Below are 27,672 nucleotides of genomic sequence, written 5' to 3'. Positions count from 1 at the left end.
ATACATAGTGTCACATGTCCACCATTATTACATTGTTATACACAATGGTTTCACCCTCCTAAAATATCTCTTGTGCTTCACCCATTCGAGTCTTTCCTCTTCCCACCCCCCGAACCCCTGACAAACACTATTTGTTTATCATTTTTATAGTTTTGCCTTTTCCAGAATGTCATATAAATGAAATCATATAATATGTAATCCTTTTAGAGTGGCTTTTTTCACTTAACAAAATACATTTAAGATTATCCATTTCTTTGCAAGGTTTAGAAGCTCATTCCTTTTTATCTCTGAATATTTCATTGTATGGATGTACCACAGTTTATTTATCCACACCTGTAAAGGGACATCTTGATTACTTCCAGTTTTTGATAATTGTGAATAAAGCTGCCATAAACATTCTTGTGCAGGGTTTTATGTTCACGTGCGTTTTCGCATCAGCTGGATAAACACCTAAGGGCATAATCGCTAGATTGTATGCTAAGACTATGTACTATGTCTAGCTTTGTAAGAAAGTGCTAAACTGTGTTCCAAAGTGTCTGCACTTCAGTGCATTCTTTAATGAATTATGAGGTCATTCTGGAGGCAGTGTGCTGATGTCAAAGAATTGAAAGCTGGAGGTTAAATTTAGTTAAGAGACTGCTGCAATGGTTCTGGCCAGAGATAATGAATGTCTGGAAAAAAGAGAATCTGAGAGGATAGAGGGTAGTTTCATAGCCATGAAGAGATAAGGATGTAGAGTCCTGGCCACTAACTAGATATGGGATTATGATGATGGATGGTGGCTCCCAGGTGTCTACTTCAGGTAACTTAGTAAATGGGAACAGAAAAGAGGGGCACTTTAGGAAGACTGTGGGTTTGGGGAACATTTTGATCACTTGAGTCCAAAGTGCCTATAGGTCTTGCCAGGGGAAATGTCTAGAGGGCAGTTGTACATAGGAGCCTGAGCACAGAAATAAAACCCGTTTACTAGGACAGAAAGAAATAAAATTACTCACAGTTGTAAAGAGAGGCCTGTAGTAAATTCTAACTTAGTAAACTGTCCATTTTGGTTTAAGAATCACCATTTCCATTAAATTTAAATCTTTGCCATGCAATGTATTTGTCTGTTAAGTGACAGAGGCTTTAAAATGAAGATAGATATCTGCATCTCCATCCTACAAGCCTGGTTGCTAAATTATTCTACCTGCCAACCTGTATAATTCAACCTCCATTCAACAACTGTATTCTGAATATTCCCTTAGATTACCAATATTTTGTATTTTAGAACCAAGAAAGAGTTTGGGGACCATCTAGTTCAACCACTTATTCTTGAATATGAACTCAAGTGTGTATGTAGTCGAACCTAATCAATTTAATTACTATCATCTAACTATACTTCCTTGCTTCTTGTTAAATCAAGTATCTAGGCTCTCTTAACAAAAAAGCAAACTTTACATTGAAATTCAAAGGAATAAGTTGTTCTGAACCCTGGAATGAAGGTAATGTTGCATTTCTTTATTTTTCTAAATCTAGTCAAATCTAACTCCAGATCTCTGCTCACAAAGATTGGCAGGAAACCCAGTTCCAGTGTCAATGGGCTGGGGACTCCCTCTCTTTCTTGGGCATGAGGCCTTAGAAAGTAGGAGCAGGACTTGGTCTTAGGTTTTGGAGGCTGCTGCTGCCTTTGTACTTTGCAGAGGCCCCTGAGTGCTGGAAAAAGATGGCAGCTTTATAGTGGCTCTAGTCCTTTATGGCAAGCTCAGTTACTGGAGACTCTTACAAAGGCAGAGCAGTTAATTCACAGGGCTCACAGGCTCCTTCCCCTCCTGCATCTGGCCATCTCAGACAAGTGCCTTCCAGAAGGCTCTTTACCACTCTCCCTTTATCCCTATTCCATTCCCAGAAGATGCAACTCCATTGGGGTTAAATCATTCCCTTCTATACCCTCCAAGCACAAACCTCCATTCCCTTGGCTCTTCCAGACAATCAACCTTAATTATCTGGAAAAACATAGACCAGGAATTTTAATTTCAGTTGACCAGACATTTGTTGACCAAAGCAAATAAGGTGCAAGCTGGCCAGGTGTAAGAATGACAAGTTAGGGGCTATATACCCTGTCTATAGGATGCAGGCACCACCCCACAATACCAAGTCTTTTGGTTCAACAAGAGAAGCCAAAAGTACACTCTTTTAGAGAAATTCTCCCAAGTTTCAAAAGTTGGTGATTATTTCAAGATATTTAAAAATTCCCTTTGGACCAAACCAAAAATACCTGCAATCAATTTTGAAATCCTTTATCTAGATCCTCTAAATGCACATGTATGTTAAGAAAAGACAAATTCTTTCTAGAAAATTCTACCTTCCAATCCTAGAATCAAAAAATAACGATTAAAGATAATTGCTTCTAACTGGAGTTAAGGGAAATTCACCATACCTCAGGAACAAAAGCTGAGTAGTGGGTGAGGGGATTCAGAAAATATTTTTTTTCTAATGAGTGTTCAGCAGAAAAATTTATTTGAAAGTTAAATTTTCAGGCTTGTTACATATACCTTACAGTGCTTCACACACATGACCTAATTTGGACGTGTGAATGATAAATATCTGTGTTAGGACATAAGGCGTTTGGATTAGGGCTGAATCCTTGGTTTCTCTTCTATTGACTTGGCCCCGTGCTTTGCTCAGTGAATTCAATAACTATACCAATAATTGATGGATTAGTAGAGAGGAGGAAGTGAATAATCTAGTTACTATATCCTGGAAATATAACAAGATGACTGAATAATGCATTTCTGTCTGAATAATTTTTTGATAATGGAGAGTGTGTGTGTGTATATGAAAAAATTTGGTCACGACTGTTTGTCTTAGTACATTCTGGCTGCTATAACAAATAACCATAGACTGGGTGGCTTATAAACAACAGAAATTTATTTTCACAGTTCTGGAGGCTGGGAACTCCAAGATCAAGCTGCTGACAGCTTCAGTGTCTGGTGAGAATCTGCTTCCTGGTTCAAAGGCAGCCATCTTCTCTTTCTGTCCTCACATGGTGCAAGGGAGTGAGGGAGCTCTCTGGCGTCCCTTTTATAAGGGCACTAATCCCACTCATTACAGCTCCACCCTTACGACCTAATAACCTCCCAAAGGTCCCACCTCCTAATGCTCTGACATTGAGGGTTAGAATTGGGTGGGGGCATAAACACTCAGTCTACAGCAGTACTGAAGCATTTTATGAAAATCATTTGGAGGCACAGGCATAAATCCAGTCACAGGATTCATATAGCAGAGAGGTCCCTGCAAAATGAAGGGGTCTTTCTCATGGAACTAAGATGGAGTAATGGAGCCCTTCCTTCCTGTTTCCGTTTGGGAAGGCTTGGTTTTTCACTTACTGAAATGAATTAGTAACGTTGTGTCTTGAATTTTCAGAAAGTTAAAACATTCAAATTTACCATGATTATAAAAAGATTCATAGCAAATCACTGTGCACCTTTGTCTCCTTGAAATACAAAGAGCTCCATGCTTATTATTCAATGCAGTATGATTCTGAATGACAGCCAGCCCAAGGAGGACCACCATATTCCACACTCAGAGGCCTCCTTTACTCAGTGGTATGCACTGTGCATTCATTTCCTCATCATCTAATCAACTCTGTTAGCATTTTACCCTACTTCACCTCTGTAGTATTCTTCCCCCCAACCCATCAACCTATTCTAATCATGAGGAAAAGTATCAGACAAACTCAAATTGAAAGTCATTTTACAAGATACAAACCAGTGCTCTTCAAACTGTCACGGTCATGAAAAACAAGGGAAAATGGAGGAACTGCCACAGACCAGAGGAGATTAAGAAGATATGACAACTAAATGCAATGTGGTATTCTAGATGGAATCCTGGAACAGAGAAAGGACCTTAGTGGGAAACTTGTGAAATGAAATGAAATTCCAAATGAAATCTGTAATTTAGGTAATAGCAACACATCACTGTCTTGACAAAAGTGCCATGGTTATGTGAGATGTTAACAGTAAAGGAAACCAGGCAAAGAGTTTATGAGAACTTTCTCTAATGTCCTTGCAATTTTTTGTAAATACATAATTACTCCAAAATAAATCGTTTATTTAATAAATTTTTTAATTGCCCTAAACTTAGCTTCCTGGATACTCTGTCTAACTTGGCTTCTTTGATCAAGCAACTTGATAATAGGCTTTAGACAACAACACAAAGCTCCAGGGGAAGTTTTGTTTTTCATTATCTTGTGGCCCCTAGAGAGTCTGTCCTAAATCAATATATCAGTCTGGAAGGAATCTTTTGGTTTCAAGTGACAGAAACTTCAACTCAAAGCAATAAACAAAAATGGGAATTTCTTGGTTCCTGTAATTGAAAGTCCAGGGTTGCACAGGCTCCAGAATAAAGGGAATGATGTCACCAGTTCTTCCTAATCTCTTGGTCCTGCCTTCTGCTCAGTGGCTTCATCCTGAAGTCTTCTATCATGACACTCTGCAAATCCAGCCTCACATCCCTAGGGAGGGGAGGGGAGAATGCAAACAATAAACATATTAAGTAAATAATACAGAATTTTAGTGCATGATGCATGCTTTGTACAAGAGAAAAAAAAATGGAGCAGCGTAAGGGGAGAGCCGACAGGGAGAAAAGTTGTAGTATAAATTGGATGGTCAGAGCAGGCCTCATTTTGTAGGGGACTTTGGAGAAAAAACTTGAAGGAATTAGCCAAATAGTTATAAGAAGGAAGAACATTCTAAGAGTGAGAACAGCCAAATCAAATTCCCTAAAGTGGAAGCATGCCTGGCATGTTCTAGCAGCAGCAGACAAGTCAATGTGGCTGGAGCAGAGTGAGAGAGGAGAATGGGAGTTGGGAAAGTCAGAGGGATATCAAGTAGCCACCTCATGCGTGGCCTTGCAGATAATTAGAAGAACTTTAGTTTTACTGAGTGATACAGGATCCATTGCAGGGCTTTGAGCAGAGGAGGAGCATGCTCTGTTGTGGAATAAACTACTGGTGATAAGGGTACAGAAGGGAGACCAGTAAGAAAGCTCCAGCAGTAATGCAGGTGGTTATAGCCATAAATGAGAGCAAAAAATGCTGGTGGCTTGGGACAGGGTGATAATACCAGAGACGGTGAGAACTGGTAGGATTATAGGTACATTGAGAAGAAAGAACCTGCAAAAATTCCTAACATATTAGATAAGGTGCTGTAGGGAAGTAAAGGAGTCAAGGTGTTTAGTCAGAGCAGTTGGAAAGGGGGAGTTGTCATCAATTAGATGGTGAAAGCTGTAGGTAGAACAGGTCTGAAAGTAAAATACAGAGTTTAGATTTGGACACAATAAAGATGGGGGGAAGCAGTTGCATATAGGAGTCTGATATTCAAGAAAGAGAGTTCCGGGCTTGGAACCGTCAGCAAATAGATCGTATTATCAATCAGCATCCTGGCAGGAAGTAGAAGGCAGATTCAAACCGAATGACTGAGAAGAGAAACATTCATAAAAGTGTGGGCAGGATTTAGGAAACACAACAAGGAATGGTAGAGTACTCCAAAGGTGATAGCATCCCTGGTGTGAAGAGGCCAGTGGAAGAAGCACTCATCAGTCTGAAGAGGGTGGCTCTGCAAAGAGTAGAGCCTGGCAAGAGATACGGCCTTCAGTGGAGGACCGCAGCCAAGCTGTGGCAACCGGCTGGGAATTCATATTCCAGCCTGGCTTTCCTTCTACCGTCCTAGCTCGTGCCAGTGCCTCCCATGGGCCAAAACCCAAATGAAAAGTAAAGGTCAAGGCAACGTGTTGCTGTGTGCTTCCAGGCGAGCAGGGTGGAAAAGGGTGGAGAGTGAATCTAGAAAGACCAACGGAAGAGATGAAGCATATGTACTAAACATTTAAAGCTAAGTGTCTAGATGAGATTGGCAGAGAAGTACTTGTGGGTAAAGAACCAGGAGGACTAAAGTCTGAGCCCTGGACATTCCAACGTGAAAAGGAGCTGAGGGATAGTGGTAAGAGGGGAGTGGGAGGAAAATCAAGTGTGACGTCTGGGAAATCACTGATTCAGGGAGGAGAAAGTAACTTTGTCGAAAGCTGCTGGTAGCATCAGATAAGATGAGGACTAAAAATCGGCCATGGATTCAGTAGCATGGAGGTTATGGGTCACGTGCACGGGCTCAGTGAGTGCGGGGGCACACACCTGGCTGAGTCAAGGAAAGGAGAAATGGGATGAGGGCAATCGGCTGAGCTAAGTGCTGTTTCAGAGCATTTTTCTGCAAAACGAAGGAACAGGATGGTAGCCAGCAAGGGAAGCGGAGTCAGGAAAAGGCTTTGTTTTTGTTTTGTTTGGTTGTTTTGTCTTTAAAGAGAGAAGAACTAACACCATGTTTGCCTTCTGATGGGTGTTATCTAATAGACAGCTAATAATTGATGACATTTGGGCAAGAGGGAAGGAATGCTGGACCAATGTCCTCCCACCAGACAAAGGGGAAGAGAGATGGTACAAAAGTACATATTAAGGAAAATATTAATACAGAATTCACAGGCCTGTAGTGAGGAGTGAAAGAAATAATGCAGGAAGAACAGCTGTTTCCAGCATAATAATTATTATATTTTTCTAATTAATACTTTTAATAATAATAATAATATTATGAATTTTTCTAGGCTTCATTTTTCTCATCTATAAAAAGAAGCTGACATATATTTCTAAAGTGCTGTCCAGCTCTAACAAGCTGTGAAAGGAGATTACTCAGGAAGCTGCACTTGATGTCTAAATAGGACCTAATATCCAGGCTGAGATCATGAGGTCACTTAGTAATATTTTAAAAGAAATGTATATACATCTTAAATGTATACAATTCAGCTGCATGCACCATGAGGAATTATAATGCCTCTGAGCCTATTGCTACAGTAGGAAAACAGTTAAGAAAAAATTCTCGGAATAACTGAGCGTCTAAGACTCTCTAAAAGCAATTGTCGTGCAACTCCAAGCCTAGACCAGGTTGCTGTGTAAACTGTACTCCTTAAGGCATTTAAAGACTTAGCACAAGTGGCTTGAAGTTTAATCTTTTAATTCCATTGCTCCATAAGTTCCTTGTAGGTTCAGTGAACAAGGAATTTAGACATAATATTAGAAACCTATTTTCAGGAAAGGGCTTAGGCATGGAAAAAAACGCCCTGCATTTTAGTGCACAAAAGAGACTCCAGACTAATCTCTAGATTTACTGGGTCTAAGGGTAATTCTCATGCAGGGATCCTGCTGCAAAGACTCGTGCTTGCACAGTAAATTGTCTGAGGCATGCTCCTCCATCATCAACCCTCCTCCCTCAGCGCCTCCAAAGGCCTCCTTCATTAAAGGGCTAGTGTAGATGGAAAAGCTCACAAACATGCCAATTTGGGTCATTTGCTCTCTGATGAAAGCCCCAATTCACTGTGAAACATTATGTGCCACTTATAGACTTAGGGATGTTTGCACTTTAGAACAGTAGAAGTAGTCACATGATCACATTATCAAACCCAGTGTGGATGTTCCAACCACTTGCCACCTAGCCAAGCAGAATGAAGGCGGCTGTCTCTTCCAAGGTACCCCTGCAACCCCAGACACACATGCAGTGCTCTGTCTGTGACGCTGCTTCATACTTGGCAAAAGCCACACCCAGAGTTTAAGCAATTCTTCGATGATCTCAGAGATTGACGGGATGAAGACTAATTAAAGTCATCTAACCCACGGAGGCAAATAGATATGTTTGGATGACATTTAGGAACAACCTCACATATTGAATATGTGTACATTAGCAGCCCTGTAATAGATGGAGAAATAGAGTGTCAGGAAAAACAAGTCTCAATTTATCCAGCCTGAATAACCAAAGCTAGTTTACATATATCAGATTTAATTTTATTTTTCACGAGTCACTTGAGGGCAAGGCACATTTTACATTGGAGCTTTGAGGAAGTGCTGAATTTGCTCTCCTTACTCTTTCCCTCCTCCCATTGGGAACTTGATGAGTTACTTGACATTTATCAGAATTTTCTTCAGTTTTTAATTTTTGGCTCCTTTAACTGTTTAGTAACTCTAGACACTTGGACCAGGATTTACAACACTGGAGGGCCTTGAGTTAAGTCACTGGAACAGGGGAGGTTGTAATGAGCTCATGGCCCACACAGGGTGTCCCAAATTTCTTGTTTGGACAAAGAACGTAATTATCTTCACTTACATTTTCCTATCTGGAAAATCCAGACAATGATAATCCCTTCAAAGGAATGTTGGACGAATTAGTAAAGTGCTCTAAAATCTCTTGGCATTCCTGAACAATAAATTCCACTACCACTATTTTACATTATTATAAACATTATGCTTTATTTTGATAATGGCACTGTCAAGGACTTTTCTTCTTTACCCTCTAGCTCTATGTATCATAGGGTTTAAAAAAAAGAAAAGAAAACCGCATCTGAGGTTTCAGTCAGAGAGAAAAACACAAGGAAAGCATCTCTGATATAGTAAAACAATTTTACTATGAGTGTCATCAAGGCATAAAGGAGAGAGACAAATTGTGGCATGTTTTGTCACTTCAAGATAATTAAGCCAAATTTCACTGATGCTTATAAAAGTTAATAAAAGAAAGTTTCTTATAAAAGAAATAAGTTTCTTATAAAAGAAACAAGAAAATTCTTTTAAAGAAAAGTTTTCTATTAGAACTGTTATTGTATGTATTCTGCTATGACAAGAGTTTGGAATTTTCATCTCATTTTTCCCACATTGATGCACAGACCTGCCCAATCCTGGTGACTAAACATGCTAGGGTTGCCAGATTTAGCAAATAAAAATACAGGACACCCTGTTAAATTAGAATATCAGATAAATAATAAATAAATTTTAGTGTAAATATGTCCCATGCATTATTTGGGACACATGCTAAAAAATCACTTGTTTGTGTGATACTCAAACTTAACAGTGTCTTTTGTGTTATCTGCCAACCCTAAGCATAATGGGATTTTCTAATAGACCTGAGGAAGAGGGTTAGCTGTCAGAGTTAAGGGTACTAGGACCAGATGCCCCACTAAGAAACATGAAACACAGCACTTAAGGGCTATAGTTACCATTGGTGAGACTGGATTCGATACCAATACACGAGATAGTAGAGCTGGTGGGGGTGGGCGGCAGAGGCAGGAAGAAGAACAGAAAAGATGGAGAGATCGACATATATACAATAATATGTATAAAATAGATAACTAACAAGAACCTGCTGTATAAAAAATAAATAAATTAAATTAAAATTTAAAAAATAAAATAAAATGATAAGGAAGTTTTTGCCATGGTCAAAAAAAAAAAAAAAAAGAAAAATGATGGAGCTTCTGCCCCTCTGTGCTCATGCTCAGGAAGGTGACCTCACGCAACATTCCAGGGACCTGTGTGGGGTTGGTGCTAAGGTCCTGGGAGCAGCAGCCAAGGGACTCACCTGGGAATTCTGGCCTTGGACAGTAGAGTGATTCCAGACCTTACCTTTCAGGTGGAAAGTTTAGCTCTTGCAGCTAGATGGAGCTAGGGCAGGCTGAATGGTCTGATGTACAAATAATATCACATTTTAAATTCAGCAAGGGATTATTATTATTCTCACATCATGCTTGATATTTCACCAGTATAAAATCAGGGTCAAAAACACTGGCTTTCTAGTCACACTGACCTGAGTTTTAATCCTGGCTCCACCCTCTAGCCGTAAGATTTTGATCAAGTTGTGTGAACTCCCTGAATTCTGTAAAATAAAGGTAATATCACTATTTCACAGGGATGCTGGGAGGATCAAATAAGTCATTTCTAAATTCTTGACACGGTGTCTGTCATAGAGTAAAATCTCAGTAAAGAGCATCTACATGCCATTATAAACTTTTCTGAAGGTCAAATTCTTAATCTGGACTGAATATATACAAGAAGCCCTGTTCTAGTCGTGGACTTAATGGTATTCATTGACAATCTCTGATGAAAAATCCATAGCAAGTGTTAAGATTGGCCCTTAATTATTATCATCCTAATAGGGTAAAGAAACCATTAGAGTCCAGTGATTAAACTTTCTATTACTTAAGTTATAACCCCATAAATACTGATGAGAAAAAGCTTCTCTGATTAACTAAATGCATGAGCTCCAACCAAAGAAAATCCTTCGACTCAATATAGGTATTTGTATTGACCAAAATGAGCTATTTCATTGATTCTTCAATCACATATGTCCAAATGTGAGCACTGCCCGCCCATGTTATTGTCACTCTCCAGATGCTTCTTGGATTCTGATAGTCAGCACACGTAGAACAGTGGTTCTCATCTTTGCTGTACTGAAGCATCATCTGGAAGGCTTAAAAAAAAAAAAAGAAAAAAGCATTTTTCAATTATTTAATTCTTTAAAAAGATTTTCAATTTTTTAATTCTTTAATTCAGACCAATTTAATTAGAATCTTGGGGTAAGGCATGAACTCCACTATGTTTTAAAACCTTTCTAACTGGTTGTAACAAGAAGCCAGTTTGAAAATATTAGGTAGAGGAAAGAACATGAGTTTTTAAGCCACACCAACTTAGGTTCAAACCCAGGTCTCTGTGTTTATTAGCTGTGTTGCCTTGTACAATTTACTAGTTTCTCACAGCATCAGTCCTCTTAATGAGAAAAAATGGAAACACTTAATCTCTTAAGGATACATGAAGTTACTACAAAAATGATTGTTACCATCTAAGGTTTGTATAGAAAAAGATGGTCTTGTTTAGATATCTCCAGCCAACCAGAGCATTTCTTTCCTTCCATTCACAAAGACTGGCAAATTATAGGGATTCAGCTGGGAATTTGGGCCTTGGACAGCAAAGCAATTACCTTTCGGATCCTTAGCTTTCAGGTGGAAAGTTTAGCTCCTGTGGCTAGATGGAACTAGGGCAGGTTGAGTGGCATGATGTACAAATGTTCTCACATTTTAAACTTCAATGAGGGATTATTATTATTCTCATATCAGGTTTGATATTTCACCAGTATAAAAGCAGGATCAAAAACAAAACATCAAAATAATTATGTAAGAGATACAAAGCATGAGGATGATTTGATTTCCTGTTTCTGAATTGAAGATGAAGACTACATGGCAAGGAATGTGGGCATCCTATAGGAGCTAAGGGTGGTTCTGGCTGATAGCAAGCAAGGGAATAGGACTTCAGGCCTACCATAGCAAGAAGCCATGTGGCTGACAGGATCTTGGTGCTCTGGTCAGATGTCAGGCCTGAGCCTCTGAGGTGGGAGGGCCAAGTTCAGGACATTTGTCCACCAGAGACCTCCTGGCACCACATAATATCAAATGGCAAAAGCTCTCCCAGACATCTCCATCTCAATGCTAAGACCCAGCTCCACTCAAAGACCAGCAAGCTACAGTGCTGGACACCCTATGCCAAACAACTAGCAAGACAGGAACACAACCCCACCCATTAGCAGAGAGGCTTCCCCAAATCATAAGTTCACAGACACCCCAAAACACACCATCAGATGCAGTCCTTCCCACCAGAAAGACAAGATACAACTTCATCCATCAGAATACAGGCACCAGTCCCCTACACCAGGAAGCCTACACAACCCACTGAACCAACCTTACCCACTGGAGGCAGATGCCAAAAGCAACGGGAACTACGAACCTGCCACCTGCGAAAAGGAGACCCCAAGCACAATAAGTTAAGCAAAATGAGATGACAGAGAAATACACAGCAAGTGAAGGAGCAAGGTAAAAACCCACCAGGCCAAACAAATGAAGAGGAAATAGGCCATCTACCTGAAAAAGTATTCAGAGTAATGATAGTAAAGATGATCCAAAATCTTGGAAATACAGTGGAGAAAATACAAGAAACATTTAACAAGGACCTAGAAGAACTAAAGAGCAAACAAACAATGATGAACAACACAATACATGAAATTTAAAATTCTCTAGAAGGAATGAATAGCAGAATAACTGAGGCAGAAGAAAGGATAAGTGACCTGGAAGATAAAATATTGGAAATAACTACCACAGAGCAGAATAAGGAAAAAGAATGAAAAGAATTGAGGACAGTCTCAGAGACTTCTGGGACAACATTAAATGCAGTAACATTCGAATTATAGGGGTCCCAGAGAAGAAGAGAAAAAGAAAGGGACTGAGAAAATATTTGAAGAGATTATAGTTGAAAACTTCCCGAATATGGGAAAGGAAATAGTCAATCAAGTCCAAGAAGCACAGAGTCCCATACAGGATATATACAAGGAGAAACATGCCAAGAAACATATTAATCAAACTATCAAAAATTAAATACAAAGAAAAAATATTAAAAGCAACAAGGGAAAAGCAACAAATAATATACAAGAGAATCCCCATAAGGTTAACAGCTGATCTTTCAACAGAAACTCTGCAAGCCAGAAGGGAGTGGCAGGACATATTTAAAGTGATGAAAGGGAAGAACCTGCAACCAAGATTACTCCACCCAGCAAGGATCTCATTCAGATTTGACAGAGAAATTAAACCCTTACAGACAAGTAAAGGCTAAGAGAATTCAGCACTACCAAACCAGCTTTACAACAAATGCTAGAGGAACTCCTCTAGGCAGGAAACACAAGAGAAGGAAAAGACCTACAATAACAAACCCAAAACAATTAAGAAAATGGTAATAGGAACATACATATCAACAATCACCTTAAATGTAAATGGATTAAATGCTGCAACCAAAAGACATAGACTGGCTGAATGGATACAAAAACAAGGCCCATATATATGCTGTCTACCAGAGACCCACTTCAGACCTAGGGACACATACAGACTGAAAGTGAGGGGATGGAAAAAGATATTCCATGCAAATGGAAATCAAAAGAAAGCTGGAGTAGCAATTCTCATATCAGACAAAATAGACTTTAAAATAAAGACTATTACAAGAGACAAAGAAGGACACTACATAATGATAAAGGGATCAATCCAAGAAGAAGATATAACAATTGTAAATATTTATGCACCCAACATAGGAGCACCTCAATACATGAGGCAAATGCTAACAGTCATAAAATGGAAATTGACAGTAACAGTAGGGGACTTTAACACCCCACTTTCACCAATGGAGAGATCATCCAAAATGAAAATAAATAAGGAAACACAAGCTTTAAATGATACATTAAACAAGATGGACTTAATTGATATTTATAGGACATTTCATCCAAAAACAACAGAATACACTTTCTTCTCAAGTGCTCATGCAACATTCTCCAGGATAGATCATATCTTGGGTCACAAATCAAGCCTTGGTAAATTTAAGATAATTGAAATCGTATCAGGTGATTTTTCTGACCACAATGCTATGAGACTAGATATCAATTACAGGAAAAAAATCTGCAAATAATACACACACATAGAGGCTAAACAATACACTACTAAATAACCAAGAGATCACAGCAGAAGTCAAAGAGGAAATCAAAAAATACCTAGAAACAAATGACAATGAAAACACGACGTATATGTGTAGTTATTATAATTCTTCAGTATTTGTCTTTCTTGACTTTCATTTTTTATTGTGTGCTTGGAATCTGGTTTTGGCTGTAAAAAATTTTTATATTTGTAATATATATATTTTGCTTTGTTATCCTGGCACTTTCCAGAACAATCTCTGAAACCTGGACCTGAAGAGCTAAATATTTTGATAACAAAATTTTAATAAAGGAAATTTAAATTTGTTTCACCACACTATTATTATTACCTCCTTATCCTCCCTGCCTTTGGAATTGCCACAGAAGAATTTCTGTTGTGCCATGCTTTCTGAAGAGCTTCCACTTTCTTCTCTTAATCCCAAATTTCCAGATTTGGAGATTGATTCTCATACTTACTATTTTATTTCATGGTATTCTCCCTTGCTAAAATTACTGTATAATATAGGTTTATTTTTAAATTTGTTATCAATTTTGTTGTCAGAATATGTTTACAATTCTCCTTGTAGCCCTTGAGGTTCTGGTGACAAACAAAATTGTCACATAATCAGGGTTAGAAATCCTATTTCCAACTGTCTTAAAGATAAATGGATGTAATGGTTGTAAACGGATTTGATAGACAAAAATCTTAGAAACTAGTACTATAATATAAATTATAAATAATACAGTTAAAATATAATTTCCCCTTTTATCAAATATAACCGTATTTATGGTAAAACTATTATTAATCAAGTAACATGAGATGTAGCACAAATTATTATACCAAGTCATTTTGATAATTTCCAAATCTTTTATTGGTTTTCAAAACTTAGTGTTATCTTTTGATTCATTTGGCTTTCATGGCTTTGCTGGTGTGTTTGACATGGCTGTCACTAGCTAAATAGAAACCTCATCTAAGCCATAATTTAACATAAAAAAGTGCATCAAACTCCTCCATTGGCTTCTCCATTAAGCAGATTGCCATTAAGTGTCAAAGAGAAGAGAATTTTCTTAATATTAAGGATATTGCCCATGGGACTGAGTCTTACTGCCTTAAATTTTTTCTCATTTTAGGTATGTTTTTATAATATTTTTAAAAGAAACAGTTAATGTTTCATTGACTACTATTATTTTAATGCATTGATTTGTAAGCTTTCCAAAAAGTTGTTTTCCCATTTTGGCAGATAAAGATTTTGCCAAGAATTAGGAATATAATTCCCGATTGTAAAGATCCTCTCATATCAAACCCACTTTTAAAAAATCCATTAAATATCTCATGACTGTGTCTTGCTCAGTTTTTTTAAATAAAATGTTTAATTTGGAATAATTTTTGATTTGCAGGATAGTTACAATGATAGTACAGAAGTTCTCATATACTCTTCACCCAGTTTACCTTAATGTTAACTTTTTACATAACCATTGTTCGTTTGTCAAAAACAAGAAATTAACGTTGGTAAAACACTATTTACTAAACTATAGACTTTATTTGGATTTCACCAGTAAAACTCAAGTCCCCACCACTACCAATTCCATATCCCTCAATAAAGGTAACTACTATTATTAGTTCAGTTTTTGTGCATATTATATACATATAGATAGACCTACAGAAATACAGAGTTTTGTTTTTGTTTTATGGTTGTGTTGTTTGATTTTTTTTTCCACAAAAACGTTATCGTGTTCTTCAAGTTTTCTTCACTCAAAGACATGTTATTGTGATTTTCCCTGGTAATATTTCTTGCTTTGATGTCTATCTGATATCAATATAGGCACGTTAACTTCCTCTTGATTAGAGTTAGCATGATATAACTTGTTTCATCATTTTATTTTTAACTTATCTATACAATAACTTTATATGTAAAGCAGTTTCCTTTAGTTGTGTCTTGTTTTAATATGCAACCTGACAATCTCTGTCTTTAATTGGGGTGTTCAGACCATTTATATTTAATGCAATTATTGATAGAGTTGCATTTAAATCTATAAACTTGCCAGTTACTAGTCTCATCTGCTTTTTATTCCTTTGTCCATCTTTTTCTGCCTTCTACTGGATTCTTTTTTATTATTCAATTTGATTTACATTCTATGCTTATAAACGATACTTCTTTTTCAGTTTTTCTGGTGGTTGCTGTAAGGCTTACAATATACATTTTTAACTTGTCACAGTTTATCTTTAAATGATATTACACCACTTCCAGTATAATATTAGAGCCTTAAGCAGCATACACCCTTTTTCTCCTTTCCATTCTTCATGCTATTTTTGTCATATATTTCAATTCTACATAAATCATAACTGCATAATAAATTGTTACTCTTTTTGCTTTAGACTAGGTGTCAGCAAACTATGACGTGTAAGCCAGTCACGTTTTTCTGTAAATAAATTGTTATGATATTACTGCCCACTCATTCATTTACACATTGCCCATGTCTGCTTTCATGCTATAGCATCAGACTTGAATAGTTACAACAGAGACCGTTATGGCCTTCAAGTCTAAAGTATTTACTGTCTGGTCCTTTAAGAAAAAGTTTGCTAACTCCTATCTTAGACAATTATCTTTTAAGTTGATTAAAATTAAGAAGAAATGTTTTTTATATTTGCTCTTATTTTTACCCTTTTTTATCCTTTACTTTTTTTTAACACTTTACTTCTTTATGTAGATCTAAATTTTTTATTGAAGTATAGTTGATTTACAATATTATATTAGTTTCAGGTGTACAGCATAGTGATTCAGTATTTTTTACAGATTATACTCTATTAAAATTTATTACAAGATAATGGCTATAATTCCATGTGCTATACAATATATCCTTGTTGCCTATCTATCGTGTACACAGTAGTTTGTATCTCTTAATCTCATACCCCTATCTTGACCCTCTCCCCTTTCCTCTCCCTACTGGTAACCAATAGTTTGTTTCCTATATGTGTGAGTCTGTTTCTATTTTGCTATATACATTTGTTTGTTTTTCCACATATGAGTGATATCATATAGCATTTTTCTTTGTCTGACATTTCACTAAGCATTATATTCTCTAGGTCCACCATGTTGCTGCAAATGGCAGAATTTCATTCTTTTTTATGGCTGAGTAATATCCCAGCCATATATATATATATATATATATATATATATATATATTGCAATATATATATATTGCAATATATATATATTGCCATATATATTGCATCTGCTTCATCCATTCATCTGTTGATGAACACTTGGGTTGCTTCCATATCTTGGCAACTATAAATAATACTTCTATGATCATTGAGGTGCATGTATCTTTCCCAATTAGTGTTTTCATTTTTTCCAGATGTATCCCCAGGAGTGGAGTTGCTGAATCATACGTCAGTTCTGTTTTTAGATTTTTGAGGAAGCTCCATATTGTTTTCTACAGTGGCTGCACCAACTTAAATTCCCACTAACAATATACAAGGGTTCCCTTTTCTCCACATCCTCACTGACATTTGTTATTTGTAGATTTTTTGATTATAATCATTCTGACAGGTGTGAGGTGATATCTCATTATTGTTTTGATTTGTATTTCTCTAATAATTAGCAATGTTAAGCATCTTTTCATGTACCTGTTGGCCATCTGTATGTCTTCTTTGGAATCCATTCAGGTCTTCTACCCATTTTTTATTGGTTTTTTTTTATATTGAGTTATATGAACTGTTTATATATTTTGGATATTAACCCCTTGTCAGTCATATCATTTGCAAATATTTCTCCCATTCCATAGGTTGTCTTTTTGTTTTGTTGATAGTTTCCTTTGCTGTGTAAAAGATTTTACATTTAATTAGGTCCCATTTGTTTATTTTTGCTTTTATTTATTTTGCCTTAGGAGACAGATCCAAAAAAACGATTGCTATGATGTATGTCAGAGTGTTCTGCCTATGTTCTCATCTAGGATTTTTTTTTAATCCTTTGCTTTTTTTTAACACTTTACTTCTTATGTAGATCTAAAATTTTTTAATCTTTACTTCTTTAAGTCAATACAACATCCTATCTGGTACTGTGTAATTTTCATTCTACCTAAAGAACTTCCTGTAACATTTCTTGTACTAAAAGACTACTGACAATGCATGTTCTTAGTTTTTGCTTATCTGAAAAAAATCTTTATCTGACTTTCATTTTTGAAAGATATTTTTGCTGGCTATAGAATTGTGGATAGGATTTTTTTTTTCTCTTCAGCCCTTCAAAGATGTTCCTCCATTGTCTTCTAACTTGTAAAGTCTTTGACAAGAAGTCTGCTGTAATTCTTTGTTCCTCTGTGTGTAATTTTTCTTTTTTCTCTGTTTTCCTGCAATATTTTTTCCTTTATCTTTGATTTTCAGCAGTTTGACTGATGTTTCTAGAGGTGTATGTGTACTTGTGTTTATCTTTGGGTTCTTAGATCTGTGATTTGTTGTCTTTTTATTAATTTTGGAAAATTCTTGATTATTATATCTACAAATATTTCTGTTTCCCAGTTCTCTCTTTTTTCTTCTGGAACTCAAATTACATTTATGTTAGACTATTTGATATTCTACTTGAGTCTTTGGATAATCTTATCTCTTTTTTTCACAATTTTATCTCTTTGTTTTTCATCTTGGATAATTTTTATTGGCTTATCTTCAGATTCAATGATACTTTCCACAGCAGTGTCCAATCTGATTTTAAACTCATTAAAGGAATTCTTCATCTCTAATATCATGTTTTTTTATTTCATTTAACATTTTTTTTTTTGCGTCTCCCTCCCTCCCACCCTCCCTATCCTACCCCTCCAGGCGGTCACAAAACACCGAGCTGATCTCCCTGCGCTATGCGGCTGCTTCCCACTATCTATCTACCTTACATTTGGTACTATATATATGTCCATGCCTCTCTTTCGCTTTGTCACAGCTTACCCTTCCCCCTCCCCATATCCTCAAGTCCAAGTAAGTATCCTCAAGTAAAAAGACAGTAGAGACTGAGGTAAATAGTATTTATGTCTGAAAATGTCCACATCTCATTCTGTGCTAGACTCTAATGTAAGAGTTGAGTCACTCAAGCAAACAATTGAGCTCTTTTGGGTTTTATTCTGACCATTGCTACTATGAGTTTACTGCAGGCTTCAAATTCCTCCCACAGGCTGCTGTTACCTTGGGCTTAGTGTGAGGTCCTTAGGGCTGGAGGGCTTTTCTCAGTGTTCCTATTCCACCCTTAGCTTTTAGCAGTCTTTGCCATGTCTGCACCACAGAATAGGGTCCTTCTGCACATTCTTGCCTCTCTCCAGTAGACTACTGCTGCATGTTACTCAGTACCAGGTTCAGAGTAGGGTCAGTGGGGAAATTTTAGGTGTTGCTGTTCCAGCCTCTGTATTAAGGCCAGTCAGCCTAGGCTTTTGGGGGAATATTGAGCCAAACTCTGTCTTGTATATATGGTGTGTCTTGAGAAGCAGAGAGTTTCCTGCCCTTCCCTAGCAGTAGAAGACTTCTGCTTTGTATTGGTTCAGAATCTTAGGTCCAAGAGGTTGGTTTTCTTTTTTTTTTTTTTTTTTTTTCCTCTTTACTATGTCAGAGGCAAGAGACATTTTCTTTTACCTTTTTCCCAGAAGCAATGGCTCTTTAGCTGGTTACTCAGGTTGGGAAAAAGAGTATCCTTCCCCACCCCTAGAAGCAGATGTGTTTTATTTCTCTCTGTCCCCCAGAGGCTTTGGAGTCAAGAGTTTTTGCTGCTTAAATCCAGTGACTTAAGGCTTTTGCTTCATGTGAAGGAAGGGTACAGGAAAATGGGTGGTGTTTCATGGCTGGGTTCCCCAACAGCAACCAATCACATGCTGCAAATTTATGCCACTGAGGAGGGCTTTCTCTAGCCTCTTCTTCTATCCCCCAGTCTTTCTCATGAGCTCACAGAGAAGGCTTGTGGAGAAGAACTTGAAACTGAATATGAGCTCCCTTTTGTCTGGGGCTTTCATGTATTCTAATTTGATACATTGATGCACACTTGCCTTTAAAAATTAGTAAAAATTTTTGCTGATTTCTTCTAATCCACTTCTACAGAGGCTACCTTTTCTGCCCATGCTCTGCCAAGGTGAAACAATTCATGTGTATTCATGTGTGCTGCCTCTGAGACTTCAGCCTTCAGATAGCTTCAAGAAAATTTATGACTGTATAGACAGTTTGACCTTCTTAGGTTTTTATTCATTGTTAGAATGGAAGTGAAATTTTCTTGTGACTTTTACATTCTAAATGAAAACAACACTCTTGTCTTTGCGAATTTGGTAGAACATTCATATATATATATATATATATATATATATATATATATAAAATTCTTTTTAACAGTGGCATTGAATTCTACAGTGGGGTGTATCATGGCCTAAAAAAATGTATCCCAAATGGTTCAAATAGAGAGATTTTAATGAAGGACTATTCAAAGAGGTATAGACAAGTTTAGGGGAACAAGCAACTTCCTTGATGATTCTAGTATTAAGTATTAAGATATTCCTTAATCCCTAGATGTATGTGGAAGTGGAAACATCATAAACATAAAGCAAGTGAGCCTGCTGTTGATTGGATTTCTTTTATTTCAAGGCAGTTGTGTTAGGGTTCTCTAGAGAAACAGAACCAATAGGATATGTACATATATAGAGATTTATTTTAAAGAATTGGCTCACACATTTATGGAGGCTGGCAAATCCTAAAATCTGCAGGGTGAATTGGCAAGCTGGAAACCAAGGAGAGCTTATGGTTTTGTTCCAGCATGAGTCCAAAGTCCTGAGAACCATGGGAACCAATAGTGTAGTTTTAATACAAAGGCTGGTAGACTCAAAACCCAGAGAGCAAATGTTTCAGAGCAAAGGCAGAAAAAAAGGCCAGTGTCCCAGTTTTAAGGCAGTCAGGCAGGAATAATTCTCTCTTGCATGGGGTCAATCTTTTTATTCTATTTAGGTCTTCTACTGATTGGATGAAGCCCATCCATATTAGAGAGGGCAATCTGCTTTACTCAGTCTAGTGATTTAAATGTTAATCTCATCCAAAAACATCCTCATAGCAAAACTCAGAATAATGTTTGATCCAATATCTGGGCACCCTATGGACCAGTCAAGTTGACACATACAATTAACCATTACAGCAGGGAATAGGCCATCTGCTTATTTCAATTTATGAGGCACTTTATCTTTGAGGATTGTCATTCTTTCTAATTAAGAGCTGATGGTGATGTCCTTTTTGGGTAATATGGACATGGGTGTGTGTGTGTGTGTGTGTGTGTAATACATGGTATATATGCACACATACATAGCTACATATCTTTTTTACAGGAAACACAAGATCTTTGGACCAGAGAACAAACCATTTATTATTCACTGAGCATTTAGCTGTGAGCTTCAGTCAACATGGAGCAACTCAATGAGGGCTTGATGTCACTCTGTACATGCAATAGGATTGCACCATAGGAGAGGAACCCTCAAGTTTTGAAACTCAGAGCTTTTATCGGTTGCTCACACATCTGTTTATTCTCCTTTCTAGAGAGGGAGAAAGACCTTCACTCTGGAATGTAAACAAAATCTTCTATGGAGGGGAGAGGGAAAGGTGTCTACCTTTTCTTCACTACCCTGGAATGCAAGCAAATGGTGCCAGTGGAGATAAGTCTATACTTTCTCCAGAACAAAACACTGTATCTAACTTTCAAGGCACATTTTCCTTTCAAACTTTAAATGCAATGATTTTCTTTTCTGATCTCCTCAGAGTGATTATTAATTATTAAGATTTCATTTCAGTTGGCAAAATAATCTACTGTAAGGTGCCAGAGATCTTTATAAATCACAAATAAAGATAATTTTTCTCTTTAGTTGGTTTTCCTAATCCTTTTCCCCACTGATGAGCAAGAAATGTAGATGGCCTTAGAAGTTTACCTCCTCCTTTATTTCAGTAGTTTAGCTGAGAGCTGGCTTAGCTGGACTAAACCAGTATGCAGAGGGTTAGCAAAGCCTTTGGTTGATGTCAACACTCTTGGTAGGCAGGGTGTTCCCAGGGTCTAATGTGCATACTCCTGAGGGCTTCTTGTGCCTAGAGGTTCCTTGATATATTTATTGCAACTTAGAAAAATTAGATGTCCCCAACCCTTCCTAGGCTAACCTACAAATAAGTACTAGGGTATGGGGTGGGGCTCATTTTTGTTCTTGGAAAGCTCTCTGACTGTTGGTCAAAGCAGGCCCCACTCTAATGGGACATTTTCCATGGTGGAGACAGAATATTCCTGCCAGGAATGTGCTGTGAAATAATTGAGGGGTTGGGGGATTGTATGCACTTTGCTACTTCTCTGTTTTTAAGTTTTTTCTCCCCATCAATATAATTTTATATCTATGCTGTGTATTGCTAGTATAACCATTACCAGTCTACATGACAGTAAACAGTGCAGATCTTATATTTTGAAAGCCAGAGACAAGATCCTTTCTTTAATCTTTTTTGCCAGGACCTATTTCCAAGAGGCAGTTTCCTTGTGATCAGACAGCCTATATTCATTCTCTTCAGGTTGAAACTGCCTCGTTCCATTTATCCTAATTGGAAGTAATGAAATTACTGTTCTCTCTGATATTCTTATTGAAATACTTTGTCATTTAGCTTTCATCAGTTTTTAGAAGGTTTTGTGAGTGATATTTCATCCTTCTGACTGCCTAGTTTAATGGGATATGATTTTAAGTATAAAGTTTTTCTTCCTCGTGATTATAATTTTTGGCTATCTAGAGGAAATGTAGAAAACTGAAACACAAATCCCTGTATCATATCTCAGACTTGGTATTCTCTACAACAGAAAATATACTTAAAATGTTAATGTGCTCACCAAGCAGGTGGTGTTTAATAACACTAAGAAATGTCACGATAATCATGTCTGCCCAGTGGAAAAGAGGAAGGTCTGTTTTTCATCTTATATCCCAAACTGGAAGCTACTTTTCTGTGAAGAGGGTTTATATGATTTTTCCACAGTGACAACCAGAGAAAAGGGACTAACTTAGGTTTAGTGCACCAAGACAACCTGCCCAGGACCACAGAAAACTTAGAGCAGCAGAATAGGTATTGCCAGAAACACAGAGTCTGTCAAATAAAAAGAGAGGCTAGAACCAAATCCCAGGAGCAAATGTGCAGACACATTTGCAGTATATGTGAAGAAAGCCTAGCCCTTTTAGCAGTAAGCTTCAGCTTAGGGGAGCACATAGAATAATATTCCTCTTGGGTCCCTAGCACCTAGTACAGTGACTGGGACATGGTAAGTGCTTAATAAATGCCAGTTGAATAAATAAATGACTGAATGACTAAACCTGAACACATGGCCCAAGAGTGCCAGGCTCACTGTATTGACTCTTCGAGAGAGATTATTCCAGACTTTTTACCTCTCTTAGGCTACATGTTCGGTAGCCTCATTCTCAGTGATGTGGTGAATTTCACCATTCACCTACTCTTCCAAGTGGAACTAACCCATCATTGATTTCTCACTACTAGCCCAGGACCCAAAGTAGAAAGAACCTGGATTGCTAGCATTGTTCTAGGAAGGCTGCAGAGAGTACTGGTGGACCAGTTGGTTGGGGTGAGTTAACACAACTAAGTGATTCATGAGTAAGGCAGGAGGAACAGTCTGGACCCTGGCTATGCATCTATTTCTGTGGTAGGACCATTCTGAGACTTTAACACTCTCTTAACAGATCATTCTCAAAGAAGGGACACTGACTATTGTTCCTGCATCCCTTCTAGGGATGTAAAAACCTTACCTGCCTCTGTCCTTACCTTGGCCTATCTATCTCAACTCACCTCATTCTTACAATATTTAAGTCAATTGTTTCCCCAGCAGTCATAGAACTCACCTACTACAGTCAGTCCATGTTGCTTCCACGTGGACTCTTTAGAGAAACTGACTCCTGTCCGGTTCCATTAAGACTAGAAATTGCTAAAAAAAAAAAAAAAAAAAAAAAAAAAAAAACCAATAAAACAGATAGCAAATGAGAGTGGTGATCCAGAGGAGGGAAAATCACTGAGAGTTTGGGTGGTCAGGGAAGGCTTCATGGAAGTGATGGCCTCCACCGGGTCTTGCAGGGGGAAGGGGTGTTGGTAGGAAGAAGAAGGGTATTCAAGCCATGGAAATGGTGGGGGCAAAGGCAGGATGAGGAAGGTTGTCTTCTGAGGACAACCAGCAGACCACTGGACAGAAGATGTAGATGTGGGGCAAGGATAGTGAATGATAAGGTAGAAAAGGTTAAGAGTGTGCAGCTCAAAAAGGGCTTCAAATTTCAGGCTAAAAGGTGAGACTTTATCTGTGAGCTAGAACATGAAATTTTCAGGTGAGTTTCACAGCTAAACCAACTTCTTTGGCAAAAAGAACAGAATATGGTTAATGCATTTAGAAAAAAATAATCCCACCATCTTACCATAGCCTACAAGACCCTACATCTTCTGCCTACCTCCCCAGTTCCCTCTCTCCCCAAGGAAGGCAGTCAGCTGAGAGCCTCTTCCACAGAACTCCCAACAGCTGGAATAACAAATCCTTTACTGAAGGGCAATCAGGATGGGGTATCACATGTGGGATGGGATCACACTGTCCACTGCACACATCAGCTTCAGGACCGTGTTTGACTTGGGCTGTGGGAAAAAGGGATGGAAGGATGTGGAACATTAGCTGGATCTTAAAAAAAAATGTTTTAAAGACTAGAAGGTGATCTGAAGCAATGCTAACATCTTTTATATTTACAGATTGACTTATTGGTGTCCATTGTATTATTTTCTCTACTTTTCAATATGCTTGTATACGTGGAATATTTTATAATTACAAATTTTTTAGTATTCAGTCAAACACATTTTGATCATATTTCTAAGTAGAAACTATTAGTGAGTGAGCAAAATGATTCACTCTTATAATTAATATCACAGCTACTTTTAAGGAATAAATACTCTTACCAGTTTTGACTTTTTTTAAAGGATGTACCAGGAAATCAGAGTAGTTGTTTCCAACCTTGAGTTTCATATGACTGGCATCTCTTTCCCCACAAATATTCCATGCTCCCCTGGGTGGAGCTGTATACCTAGGATGAAAAAGGGCTGCTATAGGCTGAATGTTTGTGTTCCCCGCATATTCAAATGTTGAAGCTCAAATCCCCAGTGTGATGGTATTTAGAGGTGGGAACTTTGAGAGGTAAGTAGGTTTAGATGAGGTCATGATGGTGGGGCCCCTGAAGGGATTGGTGCCCTTATAAGAAGAGGAAGACAGAGAGATCTCTCTCTTTCCATGTGAACACAAATAAGAGGTTGTGTGCACACAAGGAGGAGACAACTATCTGCAAGCCTGGAAGCAGGTCCTCACCTGGAACAGGATCTGCCAGTACCTCAATCCTGGACTTCCCATTCTCCAAAACTAGGAGAAATAAAAGTTTGTTGTTTGTCACCCTGTCTATGGCATTTTGTTATAGCAACCCAAGCAGTCTAAGACAAGGGCATGGGGGTAGAGTGGGAAAGAGGAAACACTACTTTCTTTCTCTCTCTTTTAGACACACACTATGCCTTCTGCTTTTTTTTTTTTTTTTTTTTTTTTTTTTTTGCGGTACACGGGCCTCTCACTGTTGTGGCCTCTCCTGTTGCGGAGCACAGGCTCCGGACGCGCGGGCTCAGCGGCCATGGCTCACGGGCCCAGCCGCTCCGTGGAATGTGGGATCTTCCCAGACCGGGGCACGAAGCCGTGTCCCCTGCATCGGCAGGTGGACTCTCAACCACTGCGCCACCAGGGAAGCCCTGCCTTCTGCTTTTTCAGTTTAAAAACCTCTTCCCTCCTCCCTGCCATCAGCCTTCTTCTTTCTTGTTCTCTTTTTTCTTCCTTCCCAATACCCATTTCTCTTGCCCTGCCCCAAACTGTGGTGATAAGTAGGTATGTTTAAGACAGTGAGGCAGGGAATACTTTGGTATTTATTCTCCCCCAACCGCCAGTACTGCCAGAAACACTGACTGTTTTCTCAGCTTACTCTCTTGTGTTAATAACCAGATTTTACTTGTCATCTTTTTTTGCCAGTTCTTAAGTTACACAGTAGGTACATTGAGTCCTGTTATATCATGCTTACTTGTGAGCTCCTTTGGTAACCACATAATTATCTTGGGGAATAATCTGTAGTTCTTAAAATGGGCCATAACAACCTGGTGTAACAGGTCATCCTTAAACTTGAGTTAAGTCCAGCATTAGGAAAGAGTAATATTTGGCTCTTGAGGATGCCAAGTATTTCACATACTCATTCCTGTTCATCATTGTCAGCTATTTGTTGACACACGGAGTTCATAATATTGTACAATAGAGCCTAGTACAGGGTCTTGAGCAAAAGACAATGAATTCTGACAGCTTTTAAAGAGTGACTTACAAGCTACAATCTCTTAGGAGAAGGCAGAATCCTAAAATACTTTTCTTTCCAAGTAAGTCCACAATGATTATCCCAAGTATCATAATTATATCATTAATTTATGATGATGCCACTTTTAAGTCAAGTAGAGTCTCATAAATTCCACCTTAATTTGTAGGTGTAGTGTGTGTGGAGGGAGAGGGTGGTGGATGAGGAAAACATGAACAAATCTGCTGAAAAAAAACCTCAACCAGCACAGGTGAGAATAGAATTAAATCCCATGTTTACTTTTAAAAAGGTCATTAAACCCTCATTTGAGACTAGTTGGAAATTAGTTAATTCTGCCAGCAGTTAAAGGTTTAAAGCCTAAAGCCATTTTATTTAACAGTTCAAATTAAGATGGGAGATGAGAACAAGGAGGAGGGTTTAAATACCTCCCAAGTAGATTGTGCTCTGTGTGTGTGTGTGTGTGTGTGTGTGTGTTGGGGGGTGGAGAAGGTAGTAGTTGACATGCAAGATGTTTATTTTATAATTTACAAGGTTGTGAAGACTTTTGAATCACTAATTGGGAGTCCAGGCATTAAATGTGGGCTTCAGTGGGATAGGGCTTAGCAGGATAGGAGATTCAGTTCATTGATGGGCCAGTAATTCAGGGTGTGAGAGCTGGACGTTTTCAAGCAAGATTGGGTCCTTCAAGCCCTGGATGATCATGAAATCCTAGAATTCTGTATTCTTTGTGTTATTTGTAACAATGCAGAATCCTAAAATAAAATATCAGAAGTGGAAAGAAATTTGGTGACTGTAGGGTCCAACCTTTTGGTTTTGAATATAAAGAGACCAGGGACAAGAATGGGAAAAAACTAACTCAGGATAGTTCTGGTAATTACTGCAAAGTCAGGCGTAGAAACCAAAATTGGTGATTCTCAGGCAAGTGTTCTTTCCAGTGACCCAAGATAGGTACGAGGAGGTTGCTCCTCCTATGCTGCAAGGAGAAACATAGAATCCCAAGTCCATGTTCATGGCACTCCCTCAGTATCCAGCTTTCACTTCATCCCCCTCCTAACACCTGCTTTCTCTCCAAACTGTAAAATGTATGTGCATACAGGAAGTACCAAAATGGAAAAAAAATTCAGAATTTCATCTTAAAATCTAGCTCGAGGCATCTACTTGGATAGACTTTTAATCTCATTATGAAGCTATAACTTGTGATCGAAGTGTATCTTAATGTGGTGATAACAGAGTAATAGTCTGATGTGATGAGATAATCTCAATTCACTATAAAACATTGCATGCTGCATTGTCTGATGCTCTCAAGTATGAATATTGCTTCTCTAGGTAGGATTCTCAGCATCTCAATTTTCTGTCTGGCTTTTAAATTGTACCTAATTAAAGGATTTCACATTCTTTCATAATATCGCCTCCTCAAGCAGAAATAAAACAATGGAGCCACTTTTTTTTTATGAAAGACATTCTGTTAATATTTGGGTGGGTTATTCTGCCTGAAATGTGTTAATTACATTAATTAGCCTTACTTCAGAGTTGCTGGAATGAATCTGAGCTAGATCACTGTCCTTGGAAAACCTCCCTTTCCTTCTCCTTACCCTTACCCCTCGCCAGTTTCCCCCCACAAAGAGACGAGGCTATTGGAAAGCCCTTGGAATTGCCATCACACACATTATTTTTGAGATGAAAGCGTAGACACTAAGAAAAATAATATTCAATAATTTTATTAATCTCATAAAGAATGATGAAGCTCACAGAATAAAAGCTCCTCAGAAAGCACGGACACATAATACAGGATTCTAATCTTAATGAGTCAAGGCCATGTTATTTTTACCCCATGCGTATTCTTTGAGTTGCCTACCTGGAAAAACGAAGAAAAGAAGAACATTCTGTGTGGTGGTAGCCCTAAGCAGGCAGGGCTCAGGGAGCTTCCAATCACCTTTATTGAAGCAGAAAA

The 27,672-nt window shown here is 38.0% G+C and overlaps 1 long non-coding RNA gene across 2 annotated transcripts; it reads right to left on the bottom strand.

The window, feature by feature from the left end:
• Positions 1-2,890: 2,890 nt before the first annotated feature.
• Positions 2,891-27,672, bottom strand: LOC308621482. 2 transcript variants are annotated; one of them, XR_014016470.1, is made up of 5 exons: positions 27,577-27,672; positions 24,292-24,416; positions 23,205-23,287; positions 9,642-10,304; positions 2,891-4,489 (listed from the first exon to the last, which is right to left on the bottom strand). It is a non-coding gene; the product is annotated as an uncharacterized lncRNA (long non-coding RNA). The 2 variants fall into 2 exon arrangements; XR_014016471.1 differs by lacking the exon at positions 24,292-24,416.

This window comes from Mesoplodon bidens (assembly GCF_964165515.1).
Source record: "Mesoplodon bidens genome assembly, chromosome: 8".
Classification (NCBI taxonomy): Eukaryota; Metazoa; Chordata; class Mammalia; order Artiodactyla; family Ziphiidae; genus Mesoplodon; species Mesoplodon bidens.
The sequence above is the reverse complement of the archived record's forward strand: the minus strand, read 5'-3'. Positions and strand labels throughout refer to the sequence as shown.